The sequence below is a fragment of the Triticum dicoccoides genome, chromosome 4A, assembly GCF_002162155.2.
Source record: "Triticum dicoccoides isolate Atlit2015 ecotype Zavitan chromosome 4A, WEW_v2.0, whole genome shotgun sequence".
Lineage (NCBI taxonomy): Eukaryota > Viridiplantae > Streptophyta > Magnoliopsida > Poales > Poaceae > Triticum > Triticum dicoccoides.
In genome coordinates, this window is record NC_041386.1 from 717,286,206 (window position 1) to 717,293,623 (window position 7,418).

Here is a 7,418-nt window from a genome sequence, read left to right on the forward strand (position 1 = left end):
CCATTAACAGACCCGACCAATGGACATTTTCCACGTGTAAAATCATCATTGGCTGGCGGAAACACGTGTCGGCTCATCGTTGGGACAGATGTCGTCCACTCATTTGACAGAAGGCGCCTATGATACTTCGACACGTGGCACGGCACAACAGAGGCCCATTCCTGTGAAAAGGCTGGCCCGTTTGACTTGGTCAAAACGTGGCGGGCCGGCCCATTAAAAGCCTGTTAATGGCATGTTCGCATATAGCCCATTTACAGCCCGCTAACCCAAGGCCCTTTACGCCCTATTCGAATTAGGCCCAATCACTAGTAGAAAAGGGGGCAATGGTCTAGGCCGGGTAAGCCCATTAGTCCCGGTTCAATCCAGAACCGGGACCAATGGGGGCATTGGACCCGGTTCGTGAGCCCCGGGGGCCGGCCGGGCCACGTGGGCCATTGGTCCCGGTTCGTCTGGACCTTTTGGTCCCGGTTGGTGGGACGAACCGAGACTAATGTGCCTTGCTCCTGGCCCACGACCATTGGTCCCGGTTGGTGGCCTTAACCGGGACCAAAGGCTTCCCTTTAGTCCCGGTTCAAGCCACGAACCGGGACCAATTAATTGCCTATATATACCCCTCGCCCGCGAGCAGAGCACTCTCACTGCTTTGTTTTTCGTGGCCAGCGAGGAGAGAGCTTTGTGGTGCTCTAGCTCACCTCCTATGCACACGAGGTGTTCGATGGAATGCCCGAGCCACACTACTTAAGCTTTCTCCTCTACAAGCTCGACCTCCAAGCTCCATTTTCCTCAATATTTGTCTAGGTTTAGCGGTCCGTCACGTCCCGTCCCCGTCTTCACCGCCGTCGATCGCCCGCGCCGATCTCGTCGCCGGCACCACCGTGGTGAGCCTCTTGTTCTTATCTTCTTTCTGAAAGGAAAAAAATTTCTTACTTGTATGTTTATATAGATACTTGTATAATTTTCTTACTTTTATTATTGCATCTTATATAGTGCGATGGTTTTGGTATCCGCCCCCGTCGGCCCTCGTCCTGTCTATGATTCGGATGTGGTATATATTATCTTTTCATAACTATTGGTTCATCTATTGTTTATGACAATTATGCCGACCAACGTGACATAGATTTTATTTATCTAGGAGGTTGTTGAACCGGAAATTCCAACCGACCCTATTGTCGAGAGGTTAAATTTAGTTGAAGAAGAAAACAATTTCTTGAAGGAAAAAATTAGAAAAATTGAGGAGGAGAAGATGATATTGGAGTTGCATGTTGCGGATGTCGTGGATGATCACAAGATCAAGATGGATGCAATGCGCTTGAAGATTAGAAAGATTAGAAAATATGCCATTCATACCGAGGCTTGGTATCATTATGCCGTTGGATCAGTTGTTACATTGGTTGCGATTATGATCGCATTTGTTTTTGCATTAAAATGTTTTACATACTTTCAATGTATGGTTTAATTAATTTAGATGCTCTGCAGAGATTTATGTAGTTAGATGAGAACTATGTATGTACTTTGGTTTTAATGTGATGATGAACTTCTATTAATTTGGTCACTTAATTATCTATTCATGATGTTCTGTAATGATTTTTGACACACTTAATTATATATAATGCAAGCAGATGAACCGGCAACGCATGTACGGTTCAAGACACACCTCCGAGTACATTAAGGGCGTGCATGAATTTCTCGAAGTGGCTGAGGCAAACAAGCAGAATGGTTTTATGTGTTGTCCATGCCCTATATGTGGGAATACGAAGTCTTACTCTGACCGGAAAATCCTTCACACCCACCTGCTTTACAAGGGTTTCATGCCACACTATAATGTTTGGACGAGGCACGGAGAAATAGGGGTTATGATGGAAGACGGCGTAGAAGAAAAGTACGATGACAACTATGTGCCCCCTGAATACGGTGATGCTCCTGAAGATCAAGAGGAACCAGATGATGTGCACGATGATGCTGCAACAGGCGAAGCTGCTGAAGATCAACAGGAACCAGACGATGTGCCCGATGATGATGATCTCCGCCGGGTCATTGTCGATGCAAGGATGCAATGCGAAAGTCAAAAGGAGAAGCTGAAGTTTGATCGCATGTTAGAGAACCACAAAAAAGGGTTGTACTCAATTGCGAAGATGGCAACACAAAGCTCGGTACCGTACTGGAATTGCTGCAGTGGAAGGCAGAGAATGCTGTGCCTGACAAAGGATTTGAGAAGCTACTAAATATATTGAAGAAGAAGCTTCCAAAGGATAACGAATTGCCCGACAGTACATACGCAGCAAAGAAGGTCCTATGCCCTCTAGGATTGGAGGTGCAGAAGATACATGCATGCCCTAATGACTACATCCTCTACCGCGGTGCGTACAAGGATCTGAACGCATGCCCGGTATGCGGTGCATTACGGTATAAGATCAGACGAGATGACCCTGGTGATGTTGACGGCGAGCCCCCCAGGAAGAGGGTTCCTGCGAAGGTGATGTGGTATGCTCTTATAATACCACGGTTGAAACGTCTATTCAGAAACGGAGAGCATGCCAAGTTGATGCGATGGCACAGTGAGGACCGTAAGAAAGACGAGAAGTTGAGAGCACCCGCTCACGAGTCGCAGTGGAGAAAAATCGAGAGAAAGTACTAGGATGAGTTTGCAAGTGACCCAAGGAACATATGGTTTGCTTTAAGTGCGGATGGCATTAATCCTTTCGTGGAGCAGAGCAGTAATCACAACACCTGGCCCGTGACTCTATGTATGTATAACCTTCCTCCTTGGATGTGCATGAAGCGGAAGTTCATTATGATGTCAGTTCTCATCCAAGGCCCTAAGCAACCCGACAACGACACTGATGTGTACCTAAGGCCATTAGTTGAAGAACTTTTACAGCTGTGGAATGGAAACGGTGTACGTATGTGGGATGAGCACAAACAGGAGGAATTTCACCTAAAGACGCTATTGTTCGTGACCATAAACGATTGTCCCGCTCTCGGTAACCTTTTAGGACAGACAAATAAGGGATACCACGCATGCAAGCATTGTTTACTTGACACCGATAGTATATACCTGGGAAGCTGCAGGAAGAATGTGTACCTGCGCCATCGTCGATTTCTTCCGACCAACCATCAATGTTGAAAGAAAGGCAAGCATTTCAAAGGCGAGGCAGATCACCGGATGAAGCCCGCCATACGTACCGGTGATCACGTACTTGCTATGGTCAATGATTTACACGTAATCTTTGGAAAGGGTCCCGGCGGACTAGTTGTTCCGAGTGACACTGGGGGACACGCACCCATGTGGAAGAAGAAATCTATATTTTGGGACCTACCCTACTGGAAAGACCTAGAGGTCCACTCTTCGATCGACGTGATGCACGTGACAAAGAACCTTTGCGTGAACCTGCTAGGCTTCTTGGGCATGTATGGGAAGACAAAAGATACAGCTGAGGCACGGGAGGACCTGCAACGTTTGCACGAAAAAGACGGCATGCCTCCAAAGCAGTATGAAGGTCCTGCCAGCTATGCTCTTACCAACGAAGAGAAGGAAATCTTCTTTGAATGTCTGCCTAGTATGAAGGTCCCGACGGGCTTCTCGTCGAATATAAAAGGAATAATAAATATGTCAGAGAAAAAGTTTTAGAACCTAAAGTCTCATGACTGCCACGTGATTATGACGCAACTGCTTCCGGTTGCATTGAGGGGGCTTCTACCGGAAAACGTCCGATTAGCCATTGTGAAGCTATGTGCATTCCTCAATGCAATCTCTCAAAAGGTGATCGATCCAGAAATCATACCAAGGCTAAGAAGTGATGTGGTGCAATGTCTTGTCAGTTTCGAGCTGGTGTTTCCACCATCCTTCTTCAATATCATGACGCACGTCCTAGTTCATCTAGTTGACGAGATTGTCATTCTGGGCCCCGTATTTCTACACAATATGTACCCCTTTGAGAGGTTCATGGGAGTCCTAAAGAAATATGTCCGTAACCGCGCTAGGCCAGAAGCAAGCATCTCCATGGGCCATCAAACAGAGGATGTCATCGGGTTTTGTGTTGACTTCATTCCTGGCCTTAAGAAGATAGGTCTCCCTCAATCACAGTGTGAGGGGAGACTGACTGGAAAAGGCACGCTTGGAAGGGACTCAATAATATGCAGGGACAGATATTCTTGGTCTCAAGCACGCTACACAGTTCTACAGAACTCTACCTTGGTGACCCCGTATGTCGATGAACACAAGAACAGTCTGCGCTCCAAACACCGGGAGCAGTGCGACGACTGGATTACATGTGAACACATCCGGACTTTCAGCAGTTGGTTGGAAGCACGTCTCAGAGGTGACAACACTGTTTGTGATGAGCTGTACTTGTTGTCCAGGGGACCATCTTCGACTGTTACGATTTGGAAAGGATACGAGATAAATGGGACTACATTTTACACGATTGACCAAGATCAAAAGAGCACCAACCAAAACAGCGGTGTTCGCTTTGATGCAACAACCGAGAGGGGAAAGGACACATATTATGGTTACATAGTGGACATATGGGAACTTGACTATGGACATAATTTTAAGGTCCCTTTGTTTAAGTGCAAATGGGTCAATCTGTCAAGAGGCGGGGTATAGGTAGACCCACAGTACGGAATGACAACAGTGGATCTGAAAAATCTTGGGTACACTAACGAACCGTTCGTCCTAGCCAATGATGTGGCACAGGTTATCTATGTGAAGGACATGTCTACCAGACCGAGAAAAAGAAAAGATAAGGAAGCGAATACATCATACGATGAGCCAAAGCGCCACATAGTCCTTTCAGGAAAAAGGGACATCGTGGGAGTGGAGGGCAAGACAGACATGTCTGAAGATTATGAAAAGTTTCATGAAATTCCTCCCTTCAAAGTCAAGGCTGACCCCAGCATCCTATAAGCGATGAAGATTATCCATGGTTACGGCGCAATAAGCAAATGACACAAGCGAAGAAAAAGTGAAGACTTTCTCTCGCAACTATTATGATGATACCATGCCAACTTTGTAACACACGAGTATGATACCATTGTTCGTTTTGTACATGCACATGCTATTTGGGTGAATTTATGATACCATGCCAACTTTCAACTTTTCATAGTTCATTTGAAATGCTTTAATGTGTTATGGTTCGGCCCTCGTAATAATTAAAAATAGCAACAATACGTATTTTGTTGTAAGTAGAAACAAAATAAAATAAATAAAGCAAGAAAGAAAACAAAAAAACAAAAAAAGTGTTTTCAAATTTGAAAACTAGTGGCACTAACAGAAAGTTTATAATTTTTCTAAATGTAAAAGCAAAAATAATTTAAAAAAAAGCAAAAAACTAAAGAAAATAAATTATGCAGAAAAAAAACAAAAAACAATTAAAAATAGCAACAATAAGTATTTTGTTGTAAGTACAAACAAAATAAAATAAATAAAGCAAGAAAGAAAACAAAAAAACAAAAAAAGTGTTTACAAATTTGAAAACTAATGGCACTAACAGAAAGTTTATAATTTTTCTAAAACTGAAAGCAAAAAGAATTAAAAAATAAAGCAAAAAACAAAAGAAAATAAATAATGCAAAAAACAAAACAAAAAAACTGGAAAATAATTAAAAATAGCAACAATAAGTATTTTGTTGTAAGTAGAAACAAAATAAAATAAATAAAGCAAGAAAGAAAACAAAAAATGCCTCCTACTGGGCCCTCACGGCCTGAATACGACTAGAAACCCTACCATGGGCCAGGATTCAGGCCCACAGTAGGCCTAGAAGACCCATCAGGCAAAGCAGTAGCAAATAGGCCCGCAAGCCTACGGTGGAGAGGAGCTCGAGAGGGGTGTGGCAGTGGGACTTATAAACCACTGCGCGCCCCTCTCAACTAGCGAGGTGGGACTAAACTTTGGCCCCGACGCGGGCAGCACAGGGTCCTTTGGTCCCAGTTGGTGGCACCAACCGGGACTAAAGGGGGGGCATTAGTCCTGGTTGGTGCCACCAACCGGGACCAAAGGCCGCCGCTTCCCGCCCTTTGGGCTGCTGAAAAGACGCCTTTGGTTCCGGTTGGTGGCACCAACCGGGACTAAAGGGGGCATTAGTCCCGGTTGGTTTCACGAACCGGGACCAATTTTCTTCATATATAACTAGCACTTAGCAGTTTCTCCAAAATCCATCCCTTTCTTCTCCGCCCGACGCCCGCTGCTCTGCCTCGTCGCCGTCACCGCCGAGCCGTCAGGTTGCTCCACCTCGTCGTCGCTGCCGCCTCCGACGCCGTCAGGCTACTCCACCTCGTCGTCGCCGCCGCCTCCGACGCCATCAGGCTGGTCCACCTCACCGTCGCCGCCGCCCTCGACGCCATCTGCCCCGACACCGGCGCCGCTCCCCGCGCCCCGACGCCGCCCGCCGTGCCCCGCCACCCCCCTGTGAGCACCTGCCTCGCGCCCCTGCCTTGCCTCGCTCCTGCACCCCTGCCCTGCCCCGCCGGCGCCACCGCCGCTGCCATGCACCTCTGCCCGGCCGGCTCTGTTTTTTTATTAGTTTAATTTTTTTCATATATATATATAATGTATGTGTATGTATGTGGCTATATGTTTTTGTTCATATGTTGCTATATGTATTTTATTTTTGTTAGTTTAACTTTTTGTTCATATGTGATGTATATGTGTATGTGGCTATAATGTATATGTGTATGTGATGTATGTGGCTAGAATTTGCTAAATATATATGTTAAAAATGTTTTTTTGTTCATATATAGAAAGTTACAATTTTAGAAAAGTTTTATATATGTAAAAGTTATAATTTTAGAAAAAGAAGGATAGGAAAGAAGAAAATAAGAAGAGGAAAGAAAGAAGAAGAGGAGAGGAAAAGAAGAGGAGAAATAAATAAGAAGAAGAAAAAAAAGAAAAAGAAGAGGAGAAGAAGAAAGGAATAGAGGAGAAGAAGAAAAAATAGAAATTTTCTATTTTTTCTTCTTCTCCTCTATTCCTTTCTTCTTCTTCTTCTTCCTTCTTCCTTCTTCCTCTTTTCTTCCTTTTCCTTAGTTATTTTACTTTCTCGAGGGAGAAGAAGAAAAAGAAGAAGAGAAGAAGAAAGAAAGGAATAGAGGAGAAATAAATAAGAAGAACAAAAAAGAAAAAAAGGAAGAGGAGAAGAAGAAAGGAATAGAGGAGAAGAAGAAAAAATAGAAATTTTTCTATTTTTTCTTCCTCTCCTCTATTCCTTTCTTCTTCTCCTCTTTTTTTTTCTTCTTTTCTTTCTTCTATCTTCTCCTCTATTCCTTTCTTCTTCTCCTCTTTTTATTTCTTCTTCGTTTTCTTATGTTTTATTGGGTCTGTCGCCGTCAGGCTGCTCGCCTTCGCCCTCGCCGCCCCCTCGAGATAACTTCGACATGAGGGGCGGTCGATATATATATACCCCCTCTCGACCGTGATAACC